Here is a 17,280-nt window from a genome sequence, read left to right as displayed (position 1 = left end):
CCCTGTTTCTGGTCGAAGCCTCCCGGTTCTTTTGTGGTTTCGTCCTCTCCTGCCTCTCCAAACCTCGCCAAAATGGTGATATTTGATTTGTAAAATTTAGCTCGGACCTCCTCAAGAAGGGTGAGCCAAACCCAGTGCTTTGCAAGTCCCCCCCACCCCGACTCCCATTCACGGTGCTGGGGCCTCTCTCTCGGCTGGGTCATCTGCTCACCTCGAAATGTGCCTTTCCTCGTGGGAAATTTGTTTTAAATCAGGCTCTGGGTGCCAGGGGCTCAAGGCTGTGTAAACTCAACTGGGGGGGCTCTTGGGGGTCTCCCCATGAAAAATTCATTACAGGCAGACCTCCGAGATTCTGCGGGTTCGGTCCCAGACTTCCCCAATAAAGCGAGTATTGCAGTAAAACCAGTCACACGAATTTTGGGGTTTCCCAGTGCATGTTGAGTTTATGTCTACGCTGCTACAGGGTAGAGGGTGGGGCCTGAGAAGGGGGTGGCACAGTGAGGAATGGCACGGTATCTCTAGGCTTCCGGGACCAGGGGGCTGGGGAGGAGAGGAGTGGGAAAGGGCTGAGATGCTCTCAGGCAGGAAAAGAGCCAGATAAAAGAACAGTAACAGAGAAGGACTAACCCCAGGCCTGCCTTTAGGGGGCGCCTGGCTCCATGGCCTGAGGCCAGAAGCTTTGAGAAACCGGTAAGAATGAGGCTCTTGAGTTCCCAGGGATTCTGGCCCTTAGCAGATGCACCCGGGGCTGCATTTAGCTGCACTTGGGAACCACTGTGTCCTTTCCGAGGATAGTTTAGCCTTTAGGATAGCAATGTGCCAGCTACTTTATATTCATTGTCTCATAATTGTTATAATATTATAATCTGTAATAATAATTCCTATTTTATACGTGAGTAACTGAGGCTGAGTTACAGAGTTTTTGCCCCCGGTCAGAATGGCGTATGAACCCCACCTGCGATTTCAATGGATTTCCATCTTTAGGGCGGGCCTGCACATGAAACAAAATAAGCTTTTACAAATAGGGGAGTTACCTTATCCTGTCTCCCAATTCAGAAGGCTGGCTGCTAGCTGATGCTGGAATTTAAAGGCAAGTAAAGCTTTTGATCCCTCAATTTAAAAGAGAAAAGGTTTAAACGAATATTTTTTAGGAGGCAAAACAATGAATGACGTATATTCGTATTGAAACAATACGATGCCTCACTGGTGTTACCGTCCGCAGCTTGGGGTGGAAAAGGCGACGAACAGAGCAGAAACCCCTGGGGCCTAAGGGGAGGCACCTTAGGGGACGAGAGGGAACGGATCCTGTGACAGACTTTACCTACTTTACGATTTGAGTCTGGACAGCTCTGTTTCACCTTCCTCTGGGATCAGAAAAATAGATGCTGGGGCACGTGCTCTGCTGCTTATGCTTAGCTCACCAGGGATAGCTTAGCATGGGGGTGATATTCATTCCCTTGGCATGAATTTTGAAAACTTCAAGATTTACGATTTGAGAACCCTCCCTCTGAAATGCATGAGAATTTTCTCATAGAAACAGATTCTGCTTGCCAAATAGATTCCACTTGCAAAAAATCTTCTAGTTACATTTCTCCTCTGAGTTATTGAAACAAATAGATTTTAAGTGTCTAGCTGGCTCAGGGATTGCATCCTGTTAGAAGGTCACAATGGAAAAAAGATGGGTGTTACCAGTGTTCCTGGAAGAATAAACTTGAAGCCCCCTGGGGAAACTCCAGGTTCCACCTCTCATCCAGTATCCTGCAGGCTCATTTTTTTCTCACTCTTGGTATAGTATCAATGCTAGCACTGAGTAATTTACTCCAGGTGTCTCATTAGAGTGAAGACATTAAGAATTTAATCTTTAATTTTAGCGTTTTGATGGGGATTTTCCTTTTCCTGTGTGTGTGACTACCTGTAATAATTTCAGGAACAAGCCCAGCTTTGTTATGCTTCCTTCATCTTACCTCACCTGGCCTAGATAACATGCATTCCCAGTTGTATTGAGAGTTTGCAGTGAGGCAGCTAAGCAACAGGCCCTAACAGCTGGGTCATTTTCTAAGAATCAAAGGACATGAGTTGGGTTTCCAGGTCTGGCTTTGGCCTGGTTGGTGAGAGCCGACATTTAACCTGTCTCAGCCTGTGCGCTTGGGGCTGATGAACATTGCTTTGCCTGATTCATAACTTAGAGGCGATGAAACTTGTATTCTGAGGCCTTTTCTTTGACTCATTTATTCAAACAAACATTTATCATTGGATGAATGGTGACTTTGACTTAAAAACACTATACAGACATAAAACACTGGCAGCTTGTAGATAGCAGGTTTTTTTCTTTGCTCTCCTAAAGGAATTTCATCACCAAATCCTCATGCATCTTGAACCTCAAGAAGAATAATCCTTGCCTTTGTTGGAGTTTTAAATTTAGACTAATCAGACGATTGTGAAGCGTTCTGTTCAAAGCATTCCATTTAGGCTACCCACTTATTATACTCTGCTCTTAAGAAGAGATGAATGTGATTAGCGTCGAACATTCAGTTGGTGTTTTTGCATGTCTAATACCAGGGAGAAATTTTCAAAAAGTTGTGCCTGCTGTTTAATATTATTCTATAGTCAACTTTTAATTATCTCTGCTGATGGAATGTAATCAGTGATGTGGATACTCCAAAATCATTTCCTTTGGCTTTGGGAAGCATTGTATGCATGAAGCTTTTATTTACCTTCCATAATGGTTTTGCTCAACTAGTATTAAAATGATGCCAGCGCTTCCCTGGTGGCGCAGTGGTTGGGAGTCCGCCTGCCGATGCTGGGGACACGGGTTCGTGCCCCGGTCCGGGAAGATTCCACATGCCGCGGAGCGGCTGGGCCCGTGAGCCATGGCCGCTGAGCCTGCGCGTCCAGAGCCTGTGCTCTGCAACGGGAGAGGCCACAACAGTGAGAGGCCTGCGTACCGCAAAAAAAAAAAAAAGATGCCAGATTCTTTGCGTACACAACTCATCAAAGGAAGGAAGGAGGGAATGGTCCAAAAGTATACTGGGGGTTAGGGAAAGGTTAACTGGAATTTGCACATTTGTAATAGATAATACACAGAATGAATCAACCCAAAGTTATTCATCTTGATTATTAGATAGAAAATAATGGCCAATAATTCACTACAGTTGCATAAAGAAAAACACAATAAACCACTTACAAGATTTCCATGCACGTATATTGCTGTTCCCACTTCTATATTTTGAAATTTTCTAAAAGTGAATCTGCTGAAGTCCACTCCAGTAACCACTACAGCAGTAAACACTGTCGGTTTAGTGATCTCCAAAATGTGGTCTGCAGATCACAGTGCTCCAAGGAGGCCTTTTGGGGAAACAGAAGGGCTGGTCTCCTGACCTGTTAATGTTTCTAAATAATGTCCCTGTTACTTGTATTAGCGGTTACCGTTTATTGTTAAAAATCCCTCTCTCCTTCCTATTTGTTCAGGTTAAGCTTATTTTTATGGGCAGCAGTTATAGAAGGAAATTTGGGGAAGGTTTATCTTCTGCCTAGAAGCGTTTTAGATTTCGAAACTCTTCTCAGCCTAAAAATATATTTCTGCCTCAGCCTGCTCTAGAGCCCCTCCCCTCCTCCCATTTTTAGACCTCTCTGTTTGGTCCATTCACCTGAGAGACTGGTGAGATTGCTTAGCTCACGCCTTGGAAGTCAAGGATGGCTGGCTTTCCAGGGTGAGCTAAGGGGCGATCCCTAAGTGTGGAGATACTGATGCCTAGGAAAAGATAACCATCTCTGGCTACACACTTCGGTGTGGGGCCTGTCCTTGGTAAGTTGGTAGGAAAGTCTCCGGCCCCACTGACCTGGCCTGTGGGTCAGTGGGGTCTGATTGACATCATTGGGCTTCAGCAAGTTGGAAGCTACATTTAATCTCTGCTACTGGCTTCCCTGCCTGCCACCTGCTCATATCTTCACCTAACCCACGCCCTTGCAGGTGACCCCATAGGACAGCTGTTCAGATGTTCCCCAATGCCTCGTTTCCCCAGCTGGACACCAAGCATGGGAGAGCCTTGGGAGGGGCTAGGCATGGCTCTTTGGCGAAGGCCAGTTTCTAGGTTCACAGCTTGCCAGCCAGTCTACACTGCAAATAAATGTCAGCCTGCAGCCACCACGTGCCCTTGAGCAGAAGCTGACCTCAGCACATTTGTGAAACAGATTCTGTCACTGGGTCCCAGGTGGCCCTTTCTCCTGCCACCCCCATCTCCATCTCTGCTGACCTTCCCATCATTTCCACATCAGGAAGCCAGCGTCCTCATGTTGTCCTCACTTGTTCCCCTATTATGACCTCTTCTGTAAAAAAGCAGAGGAAAACTAGTGTCTGAATGTCTGCTATGAGTGGGCCACATACTTTTATGTACATAATTGAACTTCAACTTTGCACCAACCTTCTGAGACAGGTGTTTGTCTCATTTCCCAGCTGATGAACTTGAGACTCAAGCCAATAAATAACTTCCCCAAAGTTACAGAGCTGGAAAGTGGTAAAGCTCAGCTTTAATTCAAAACCTGTTCTCTTTGCATATATGTTTGTGTGTGTGTTTCTTTTTTTGGATGTCTGGATATTCCACTTCCAAGATAGCATACTATTCTGAAATTTAAAGAGAGAGAGAGAGGGAATCTTTAAACCAAAGGAAAGACTCTAATTATGGAATTTCAGGTATCCATGACTTTTTGGAGGGCTTTGATTTGAAAGCCACACCCCCTGGCAACCAGCCCCTGCAAGGTGCGACAAGCTGTGTTACATGCATCAAAGCGTCGTTCGTAATTGACTGCTGCTTTTAGTTAATCCTAGACTGCTCCCTTGCTTCTATTTCCAGCACAGTTTAGAACTCAACGGTTTCTCTTTGCTGTCCCCTGGCCAGGGATGTGTGCTTTCCTGGTTTTCTAACAAAACTTTAACCCGTGTTGGGAGCAAAATAGTTTGCTTCCAGCCACCTCTCTCAAAATGAATTTGGCAACACTGCATTTAGGAATATGCTTTACCTACATTGAAAATAGCTTTATGTTGCTTATCTGGGGGCCCACAGTGACCTTGAACATGAGAGACATTCTTCCCCAAGAAATGTTTTCCTGCCCTGCTGCCTTGATTGTAGCCAACAGAAGGGGCGGTCCACACATGCCAGCAGGGTTAAGGGGCTTGGGTGAGCACATCTGTTTTCTACTGTGGAGACACTCACCGCTGACGAAGTTCCCTTACAAAGCCCAAAGGAATTTTCCTCCTTCCACCGGAGGTGTTTATAACCTCTAATTTGCTTGCCATGGCTCTTGTAGAAACGAGTAGGAGCTCAAACCACTGGCACGCTGCCACGGAGCCACTGTGGGCTGGTGTCCCAGAGCGTGGCACTCCCCTGTGGGTGCTGGGATGCAGATGGGGAGGAGGAAGGATTGGGGTTGGAGCAGCAGCCCCTGGGTCCCAACTTCCACCCTGCTCCCTGGAGGTGTGCGCCTGGGCCAAGGGGATAGCCAATCAGGGAGCGGGAAGGGACCGCGTGGCGCAGTAAGTGGAGGAGAGGGGATGAATTCGTGGGTGGGTGGTCCAGCGTCAGAACAGGTCTTTTGCAAGATCTTACACCAAAAAATTAGCTTTTTTATTTTTTTTTTCGGTACGCAGGCCTCTCACTGTTGTGGCCTCTCCCGTTGCGGAGCACAGGCTCCGGACGCGGAGGCTCAGCGGCCGTGGCTCACGGGCCCAGCCGCTCCACGGCATGTGGGATCTTCCCGGACCGGGGCACGAACCTGTGTCCCCTGCATCGGCAGGCGGATCCTCAACCACTGCGCCACCAGGGAAGCCCCAAAGCTTAGCTTTTTTGTTCTCCCTGCCTGCCAGTGAAGAACATACCCCTGGCGGAAGATTTGCCCTCATACCTGTTTTGCCTCGGGAAAGCGCTGCCCTTTGTGCTGCTGTAGTGTTTGAAGAGACCTCCACCTGGTGCTTTGAGCATGACCTCATTCCCCATAGGAATTTAAAGGGCCGGGGCGGGGGGGGGGGGGGGTACTAATTAGTCCCTCCTTAAGCACTTACAACGAAGTACAACGATTCTCCTGAACAGATCATCTAGTCGCTGAATAGAAAGCCAGACACACCTTTAACATAACCTCGGAATACAACGTCATTTTAAATAAAAGCTTTTTGCAGTTGTGGCAGATGATTATGTTTTAATAGGATCTGTACGTATCCGTGTTACAAAGGGATCCTGTAAAATGGGATGATCTTAGTACCTTCTATTTTTAGATTTTTTTTTGATGTGGTCCATTTTGAAATTCTCTATTCAGTGTGTTAACAATATTGCTTCTGTTTTATGTTTTGGTTTTTTGGCCACGAGGCACGTAGGATCTTAGCTCCCCACCAGGGATGGAGCCCACACCCCCTGCATTGGAAGGTGAAGTCTTAACCACTGGACCGCCAGGGAAGTCCCTGATTTTAGTGTTTTTGCCAATCTTGAAAGCTGTCTCATAATCTGGAATTTCACCTGAGGTTACAGACACATTTTTTTTCCCCTCATCCTGTTTGTGGGCATCCAGCACCAGATACTAAATATCAAAATTTTGTTCACCATATGCTCTTAGTAGAAAGTCAATGGGAGCGGAAGGAAGGAAAGGCTGATCAAGAAGGAAAGGCTGTTCTCTTAACACTGCCTGACTAGGTTCCAGCTATCTGGCCGGAACAGAGAGGGTATGACCGGTATGATTAAAATAAGGCCCCTTGGGGGTTTCCCTGGTGGCACAGTGGTTGAGAGTCCGCCTGCCGATGCAGGGGACACAGGTTCGTGCCCCAGTCCGGGAGGATCCCACATGACGCGGGGAGGCTGGGCCCGTGAGCCATGGCCGCTGAGCCTGCGCGTCCGGAGTCTGTGCTCCGCAACGGGAGAGGCCCGCGCACCGCAAAAAAAAAAAAAAAAAAAAGGCCCCTTGGCCCTGCTTAATTAAAGCAGTGTGGGAGTCTAATAAGAAGCATAATACCTCACTGATAGACACCAAAAAATCTCAAATAGGTGACTTAAGGCATTAACACCATTTGCTTGTTTGTTTGACTTTTTATCACATCTAGATGTTCAGAGACACCCATTGTATAGGCGAAGGTGCCCAACTCTACCTTCTCCCCTCACTGTCTGCTTTTCACAGATCTGTCTGCTTGTCAGGGTTAACCAGTAAGAAAGAGACCAGAATGGAGAAAGGATGCGAAAACATGGTCAAGATAATTTAAAATTGGGAGAGTGGTTACTACCAATAATAAATGGCTGTGGGGAAGAAAGTTGAAACTGTTGACAACAGTATTGGGTGAAGCTGACCAGGTTTCACAGACTGTTGCCCTGGTCTCTGTTCCTATTAGTCAAAGAAGGCAGACTAGTTATAGTTACTCTCCCAAATAACTTCAGGGTCTGCTATGGTGCTGTCCTGCCGTTGTTACCATTGTACCAGGAAGTGGTTCTGTTCATTGTATTCTTTGCCCCTCCTCATGCCCTTTATTTGCTAAATCTACACTGAGACCCAGCCAGGTCTGTAGATACCTGGGGGAAAGATGTAGAACTGGATGACTTGGACCTCACACTTGCAGTAGAGTAGCCTCCAGCTTTGACCTTGATCTTTTGGGAGGGAAGAAGCCTTTTCCTTAAACCTAAGCCTGGAAAAACCTAATTACAAAGGTTCTTAAAAATTTTTTGCTGTTTTAAAATAAAAGCTCATAAGGCTTTTCTTCATCTACTTCAGTTATTTATCCCTCTGTTTCTCTTTTTTTTTTTTTCTTCCACGTCTTTATTGGAGTCTAAATGCTTTACAACGTTGTGTTAGTTTCCGGTGTACAACAAAGTGAATCAGCTATATGTATACATATATCCCCATATCCCCTTCCTCTTGTATCTCCCTCCCATCCTCCCTATCCCACCCCTCTAAGTGGTCACAAAGCACCGAGCTGATTTCCCTGTGCTATGCAGCAGCTTCCCATTAGCCATCCATTTTACACTTGGTAGTGTATATACATCAATTCTACTCTCTCACTTTATCCCAGCTTCCCCTACCCCCTTCCTGTGCTCTCAAGTCTGTTCTCTACGTCTGCGTCTTTATTCCTGTTCTGCCACTAGGTTCATCAGTACCACTGTTTAAAATTCCATATATATGCGTTAGCATACAGTATTCGTTTTTCTCTTTCTGACTTACTTCACTCTGTATGACAGATTCTAGGTCCATCCACCTCACTACAAATAACCCAATTTCGTTCCTTTTTATGGCTGAGTAATATTCCATTGTATATATATGTGCCAACATCTTCTTTATCCATTCATCTGTCAATGGACACTTAGGTTGCTTCCATGTCCTGGCTATTATAAATAGTGCTGCAGTGAACATTGTGGTACATGTCTCTTTTTGAATTATGGTTTTCTCAGGGTATATGCCCAGTAGTGGGATTGCTGGGTCATATGGTAGTTCTATTTTTAGTTTTTTAAGGAACCTCCATACTGTTCTCCATAGTGGCTGTAGCAATTTACATTCCCACCGACAGTGTAGGAGGCTTCCCTTTTCTCCACACCCTCTCCAGCATTTATTGTTTGTAGATTTTTTGATGATGGCCCTGCTGACCGGTGTGAGGTGATACCTCATTGTAGTTTTGATTTGCATTTCTCTAATGATTAATGATGTTGAGCATCTTTTCATGCATTTGTTGGCCATCTGTATATCTTCTTTAGAGAAATGTCTGTGTAGGTCTTCTGCCCATTTTTGGATTGGGTTGTTTGTTTTTGTGATATTGAGCTGCATGAGCTGCTTGTATATTTTGAGATTAATCCTTTGTCAGTTGCTTCATTTGCAAATATTTTCTCCCATTCTGAGGGTTGTCTTTTCGTCTTATTTATGGTTTCCTTTGCTGTGTAAAAGCTTTGCAGTTTCATTAGGTCCCATTTGTTTATTTTTGTTTTTATTTCCCTTACTCTAGGAGGTGGGTCAAAAAGGATCTTGCTGTGATTTATGCTATAGAGTGTTCTGCCTATGTTTTCCTCTAAGGGTTTTATAGTATCCGGTCTTAAATTTAGGTCTTTAATCCGTTTTGAGTTTATTTTTGTGTATGCTGTTAGGGTGTGTTCTAATTTCATTCTTTTGAATGTAGCTGTCTGTTTTTCCCAGGACCACTTATTGAAGAGGCTGTCTTTTCTCCATTGTATATTCTTGCCTTCTTTGTCAAAGATAAGGTGACTATATGCGTGCACAGGTTTATTTCTGGGCTTTCTGTCTTGTTCCATTGATCTGTATTTCTGTTTTTTTGCCAGTACTATACTGTCTTGATTACTGTAGTTTTGTAGTATAGTCTGAAGTCATGGAGCCTGATTCCTCCAGCTGTTTTTCTTTCCCAAGATTGCTTTTGCTATTTGGGGTCTTTTGTGTTTCTATAGAAATTGTAAAATTTCTTTTTCTAGTTCTGTGAAAAATGCCATTGGTTATTTGATAGGGATTGCACTGAACCTGTAGATTGCTTTGGGTAGTATAGTAATTTTCACAATATTGATTCTTCCAATGCAGAAGCATGGTATATCTCTTCATCTGTTTATGTTATCTTTGTTTTCTTTCATCAGTGTTTTATAATTTTCTGAATACAGGTCCTCTGTTTCTCTCTTAATATTGAAGGAAATTAAAGAATTATCTCAATTTGCCATACTTTAGTGTAGTTTAAGTTTGTACATGACTTCCTGTTCCAAGTGGGCAGTTTTGGTCCCTGGGACCCTTAGGATTCTAGATCATTCTTTGACACCTTTGGTAGCCACCTTGCTTAAGAATTGAATGATTGGGAAATAAAGCCAAGTGGAGCCTTCAAATCATTTATCCTCAGTCTAGTCTAAGTGGCTAGTTAATGCCCCATTTGAAGGTGGAAAAATAAACATATCTTAGGAAGTAGTTCTCATTTGCTATGTTTAGTGAGGAACAAAATATAAACTCACCAGTGTGAGAGAGAGGTATACGATGTTTATTTCTTTATGAACATTCATAACTTGGGCCAATAAAATAAGAGCACCAGCTTTAGATCACATAGCTCTCCTTGATTTTAAAATGTTTTCACAGTTTAAAAAATGATAGGGTGTACTACTGGTAGGAGTGTAGATTGGCATAGCCATTTTGGAAAACAATATGGCAGCATTGTGTAAGAGTGAATATTCATATACCATGACCCAATCAATCCATTCCTAGGCAGTACTCCAGAGAAACTTTGCTTATGTGTATTGTTTCTACTGGAAACAGCATTGTTTCTAGTAAAATAATTAAATAAAATGAACACTAGAAACTAAAAATTTTAAAAATCCATTAGTAGAACACTGAAAAATTCACACAAGGGATATTATACAGCAGTGAAAATGGACGATCCACAGCTGCTACCAACAGCATAGTTAAATCTTAGAAGCAACATTGTGTGCAAAAAAACTAACCACAGAAGTCTATATATAATAAGATAGAATTATTTATAAAGTTTAGAATCAAGCAAAATTAAATGATATATTCTACGGTATGATACAAAGTTCAGGACTGTGGTTACCTCTGGAGAAGAGGTGGGGGAGAGCTTAGGGAAGTAGCAGATAGGTATATGCATCGTTATCGGTAATGTCTGAAATGAGATGGTACGTTTATGGGTTTTCATTTTATTGCTGTGCGTCATAGATTATATACATGTTGTGTGCATCCTTTTGTAGATTTCAAATTTTGCATAATGCAAAAATTTTTTTTGGATTAAAAAATTTTTTCTAGCTTTATTGAGGTACATTCAGCTCTATGGAAGTTTAGGGTGTACAGCATAATGATTTGACTTTACATGTATTGTGAAATTATTACCACAATGTTTAGTTAACATTCATCATCTCATATACATACAAAAAAGAAAAAGAAAGAATTAATTTTTCCTTGTGATGAAAACTCTTAGGATTTACTCTCTTAATAACTTTCATCTGTATCATATAGTCATCAAGTATAGTTATCATGTTGTACATTATTACCTTTGTAAAATACAAGTATTTTAAGGTGATAGCATAAACCAGAATTTCCCCTTGTTGTTCCCATATTCTACCTATTTCCTATCATAGTCCCTTTTTTTTAAAGTAATTTTATTTAATTAATTAATTTATTTATTTTTTGGCTGTGTTGGGTCTTATTGCTGTGCACGGGCTTTCTCTAGTTGTGCTGAGCAAATGCTACTCTTTGTTGTGGTGCACGGGCTTCTCACTGTGGTAGCTTCTCTTGTTGTGCAGCCTGGGCTTTTCACGTGCGGGCTTCAGTAGTTGTGGAGTGCGGGCTCAGAAGTTCTGGCTCGCGGTCTCTAAAGCGCAGGTTCAGTAGTTGTGGTGCACGGGCTTAGTTGCTCTGCGGCATGTGGGATCTTCCTGGAACAGGGCTCGAACCCGTGTCCCCTGCATTGGCAGGTGGATTCTTAACCAGTGCACCACCAGGGAAGTCCCTATAGTCCCTTTTCATAGTCTCCAGTGTCTTGACATTACACATGAGTGTTTAAAAGATGTGGTATGACAGGGAAATCCTTGGGGTCCTTTGGGTGGCTGAGGATATAGGGTGAAGCTGACAGTATCCCCGAAGTGGGATGAGATGGGAGACACAGAAGCCCTCTACTCCTGTTCCTATGGAACGCCTAGAGAATCTTGGGTCATGGAGAAAAGAGAGCCCATTAAATAGGCTTGGCGTGACCTTCTGGAAACTCCATTTATTGTCCCAATGGTGATGAATAGTTCCGAATGTGGACAATCAGCTTGGATAGCTTATTAGGAGAAACTTGTTCTTTTGCTGCCCACTCTTCTTTTCTGAGCAGAACGTGGCCTTGAGTGAGGAGGGATTTGGTCTGTGTATAATGATGTCATAGGTGATGCAGCCAGGCAAATTATCACAGAGGCTTAATCTTGAAAAATTAAAAGGCTATATGTAAGAGATTGGTCCATGTGGGAATAAGAATGACAGTGAAAGTGGAAAACATATGCCAGGACTGGTGTGGTGCTCCTCTGGGTACCAAAGTTCTCTCCTGCTCAGATGCATCATCACTAAAGTGCTGGCCAGTCTTGGAAGGCGAGGGCAGACGTCTCCAGGGGGTCCTCAGCTTACTCTTGAGCAACTGCATAGAGTAATGTGTGGCATGCCCGTGTGGTGGAGGTTGAATCTTCCTCTGGATTTCCATTGAAGGAGTGTGTGGAATCAATACCCAACTGCACGTTTGTCCTGTGAACACCCAGAGGCCCCTGTGTGGCTTGGTATTTTTCAGACTAATTCTCCAAGAGGAAAATGTGCAGAATGTCTGTTTTCTAAAATAGTTTTAGCATCTTCTGTGCAATGCTGATGCATCTGGAAGTGAAAATGCTAAGAGTTTCATTTCACTAAAAATGGATTTTTTTTCTTTAACCTTTAACTTTAGATCACAAGCACTGACATTTTCACCATAGTCTTAAGGGTATCAAAATGTGTGTGTTCGTTGACACATTGAACCAGTCTTTACTGAGAATATTAATGTGCAAAGGAATGTGCAGTTTGTTATGAAAAATGCAGAGACCTGATAATAACTCTTAGGATCTCACAGTGTAGAGAGGGAAATGGGTCATTCATTACATGACAGAACAAATAACAGTATATGTGGAAGCATGTTACAGAGGACGTGACATCTGAGCTGAATCTTAAAGGAAGAGTAACATTTGAATTGGTAAGAAGGGCATTCCCTATTGAGGGACCAGCATAAATAAAGAGGAATTTTGCCTTGTAAATTTCTAAGATTTCACCAGATTTTATGACACAAACACAAGTATCATGATAATGAAATTAATAGGAAATTCAGAGAAATATTATCTAAGTAAATTAAAACTTTTTTTTTTTTTTTGCTAAATTTGTTTGTCCTACCTTTTCATCTTAATTATGTTGCAAAGCACAATAGATTTGCATTATGTTAAACTGGTTAATAGTTGTGCCCAATGAATAGAATTATAATTCAGTTTAAAAGTAGTTTAGTATCCTACTGGTAAAACAGTTAAGAATTTAGCATTTAAGTAAATTTAGATAATTTAGAGTTTAGATAAATTTAGACAAATTAGAAGTTTGGGGTAAACAGATACACACTACTATATATAAAATAGATAAACAACAAGGACCTACTGTATAGCCCAGGGAACTATATTTAATATCTTGTAATAACCTATAATGGAAAAGATCCTGAAAAAGAGTATATATATATATATACACACACACATGTATGTATACGTATAGATGAATCACTTCTCTGTATACCTGAAACTAACACAACATTGTAAATCCATTATCCTTCAATTAAAAAAAGAAGTTAGCATTTTTATATTTCCCCTTCGTAACTCTATTACTTCTCAAAAAATGGTCAAGCCCCAGTTAGAAATCTAACTTGCTTTGGGTTTTGTCATTTATCACAGAGATAAAGATGAATTGAGAATAGAAATCTCAAAATGCAATAATGATAGTACTTTATATTTCAGTAGCACACAGTATATATAAAATAGTTCAGTATTTGTTATTTAAATTCAGCAAGTGTGCAACAGAAAGAGCAATATAAGACTAAATTATAAATTTGCTTTGCAGAATAAACTATTGCCAGTATATTCTGCTCAGCTGTGTATTGGTAGCATTTGTAAACAGTTCATTCTTACATTATTTTTCCTAAAAAACCTGTTGCAGAATTATTTTGCTTCTTTCCCCCTCTTTGCAGAGTCTGTTAAATTTTAGCAATTCTAAATCAGAATAGCATCTAATAGACAACATGTGGAATGTGTTGGCTGTTAATTCAGACGTTTTTATGGCATATTCATTAGACAAATACGTAATATTTATAAAGTCTGTCCAGTAGTTAAAAGACATGGATGAATATGTATCCCTATCTTGTTTTTTTAGCAAAAGAAATAATTCACAGTAAGCGTTTCTAATTATTTCAGCTAAACGTTTATAGCGTTTGAATGACAATATTTGTTGTTTCTATCGTTTAGATTTTATAGGTAATTTTTGGACAGAAATGCTTCTTTCGTGTTGAAGTGTCTGTGCCTTTACACATACATTGCAGATTATTGAAACAATAATTTGCCCTTCAGCTGTAGTGAATAAAACTCTCCTTTATCCTTAGTTTGCTGAGGACCTCTCTGATCACCTTTCTGTGGCCTTACAGAGATGCTAATGCTAATTAATGTTTTAATAGGAAAAAATGTTGGCAAATAAAACTGTTAAATTTGAAGCATGAATTATAAATTCACCTTGGTTGCCCTAATGATAATGTTTATAGAGTGCTTCCAGTATGCTGAACTCTGTACTAAATATTTTACTTATGGAGACTTCCCTGGCGGTCCAGTGGTTAAGACTCAGCGCTTCCACTGCAGGGGGCACGGGTTTGATCCCTGGTTGGGGAACTAAGATCTCGCATGCCGTGCAGCCAAAAAATATATATATATATTTTTTTACTTATATATAATTTTATATATATATGTAATATATATACTTATATATATTATTATATGTATGATAATATATATACTTATATATTATTTGAATATAAATATTTTACATATATATGCTTATATATTATTATATGCATATGGTAATATATATACATATATATTATTTAATTTTCCCAACTACTGTGTGAGGTGGGTGTTATTATGCCCATTTTACAGATGAATTTGTAACCATTATGCCTCACAACATTTAATAATAATTTAAAAATACTATATTAATAATATATTGATATTTTAAATATGCAACTCTGGAGCTTTACACATATTTCATATATCTATAAACTTTCTTTTGTTCATTCAACAAATATTTATTTACTGACTATTTATGTGTCAGGCTGCTATGCTAAACTCTGGGGAGAGTGGGATGAGGCAGTACCCACCCCCTCTTGCCTTTAAGGGACTTAGCAATGTACTGGGAGAGATGAACTTGGCCTAAGACACAAGTACAAGAAAATATGATAATTGCTTTAATAGGAGTAGGTACAGGGTATTGTAGGAAAATGGGAGAAGGGGACCTCAGCTCCCCAGAAGGTTTAAGAGAGGTCTTCACAGACAATCAGCCCTAGCTCTGAAACTTGAAGAGTGAGTCTGAGTTTGAAAAGATGATCAGAGAGAAAAGTGCAGAGGGAAAAGAATAGACCAGGGTGTGGGCAGGAGCCGGAGCCAGGCAGGCTTGGTCAGGCAGCTACAGGGATTCAGAGGGGCTGAGTGTCAAGTGCAGCTGGAGGAGGGCCATCGTGGCTGAGGTCAGATCACAAGGAGGCTGGCCTGCTGTTCTAAGGAGGGCGGACCTTGTGCTCTGTGTGTTGAAAAGCCATCAGCAGATTGATTCAACAAACACTCATTAAATTATGATAAGGGATGTCCTTCTCCTCCGCTCCCTCTTCTTCTCATTTATCCATTCAACAGGTTTTTAGTGAGTGGCTATAACATGCCTAGCATTGTGTTGAACAATGAGGATAAAAGCATGAGCAAGAATTTGACACAGTTCTGCCTTCCTGGAACTTACTAATTAGTGGGGGAAACAAGCATTCATCGGTGAATTTAGCAAAAAAAAAAAAAGTAAAATTACAAAGGTGACCAGTGTAACAAGGAAGAGAGTGATTCTGTAAAAGCATGTAGTAGGGGGTAGTGACCTGGCGGAGGAGATCAGGAAAGGCTCCCTTGAGGAGAAGAGGACTGAACTGAAGGAGGAGAAGAGGACTGAACTTGTAGTCAAAAGACTACAAGGTCATTTGATGAAGAAGGTGGGTGATTTGGGGAGACGTCTCAGCAAGGAGGAGATCATGTGCAAAGGGTCTGAGGCCTAGAAGAGCTAGGTACTTTTCAGGAATGAAAAGTAAGGCAGAAGAGCTGCATGCAGGCTGGAAAAGAATGCAAGGGCTGGATCACACTGGGCCCTGGGAGCCATGGTCAGAATCCAAGCTCTGTGGAAAGCCGCTGCAGTGCTTTGGGCAGGTGCTGAGGATGGGCTGTAGGAGAAGGGGCTGTAGGGTGGCAGGGAAGGAAGCGGGGAGACTAAATGGGAGGGCAGCAGAATGGTCCAGATGAGTCGGGATGGTGGGCAGCCTGGAGCGGAGGTGGTGGTCGGGAGAGAAGGGGAAGGGTGTGTGCTGGTGGCAGACTCAGTGACTGGATGGTTGGGAATGGGGCATAGCTTGGAAAGGACAATGTCAGGGTGATGTCGGTGCCATTGCTGAGCTAGGGAAGCATAGGAGGGGGCAGAACCCCCTCTGCTTGGATTCCCGGAAAACCTCAGGAGAGGTGGAGAAAGACATCAAAAGGAATTGAGGTTGGAGGTTGGCCTTGAAGAATGAGTAGGCATTTTCTGGTTGGCAAGGAGGGGAAAGGCATGCTAATCAGAGGGAGTGGCAGGCTCAGAGGCACAGAGGCGTAACCAGAATAGTGCAAACAAATAATGGCATCCGCACACAGGTACAAAAGGGAAGTTAATATGTGACCCATAAATAACTGTTGATTTCTTGATACGCTCATGTCTATTTTGTGCGCAGTCATCCTAAGACCTATAGTAGGTAGAGTTTGTAAATAGGTTAAAATGTTTGTGTTTTTTTTTATTCCATGGACATAATATATAGAAATTCCTCTCTTTACTTCCGTATTTTAAAGTAAGGATTCACATATGGCTCTTGATTTTATTATCTGCTTTCTTTCTAATGAAATTTAGCCATTTGGGTAGGACTTCGACTTTAGGTATTTCCTTAGTGTTTTGGCATCTGGATTTGGGATTAATCGACATTTTAAATTTACTGAAATAACTATAAATTTACTCCCGATGGACATATGATCATGTTGATTTCCGTTTAGCTTGGAAACTAAAATCAAAGGACAATCAAATTCAAAAAGAGTTAGTAATGCTAAGATGTAGGTGACATATTGACTCTGGGGAAAAATAAGGTGACATTGAATTAATATTTAACTTTTTTATAATAAGTACAAGAGTACTGATAATCAGATCAATTTTGGAGACGTGATAAAGCACTGAAATTATGAGCATAGATTGCGTGAAAGATAGTGGCTTAAATACTGCCTTTAACATCTGCTAGCCCTACAAATGCCCAGTTTTCTTGTCAATAAGAGATAAGAATGATTACTAGCTACCTCACAGGGTGCGGTGGAGGGGAGTATTGTATGTAAAGCATTCGCACAGTGCCAGGAACATAGTCAGTGTTCAATAAATGTCCGTGATGACTTTGAGTATCAGTGATACTGTGCTTCAACGGAGTCATCAACAGAGGGGCACGTA

The 17,280-nt window shown here is 41.8% G+C and overlaps 1 protein-coding gene across 28 annotated transcripts in view; it reads left to right on the top strand.

Annotated features, from left to right (window-relative positions):
* ATXN1 (ataxin 1) overlaps window positions 1-17,280 on the top strand; it is a 398,514-nt gene that overhangs the window by 134,810 nt on the left and 246,424 nt on the right. The gene's annotated exons all lie outside the window — the stretch shown is intronic.

The sequence above is a fragment of the Tursiops truncatus genome, chromosome 10 (assembly GCF_011762595.2).
Source record: "Tursiops truncatus isolate mTurTru1 chromosome 10, mTurTru1.mat.Y, whole genome shotgun sequence".
NCBI lineage: Eukaryota > Metazoa > Chordata > Mammalia > Artiodactyla > Delphinidae > Tursiops > Tursiops truncatus.
The sequence above is the reverse complement of the archived record's forward strand: the minus strand, read 5'-3'. Positions and strand labels throughout refer to the sequence as shown.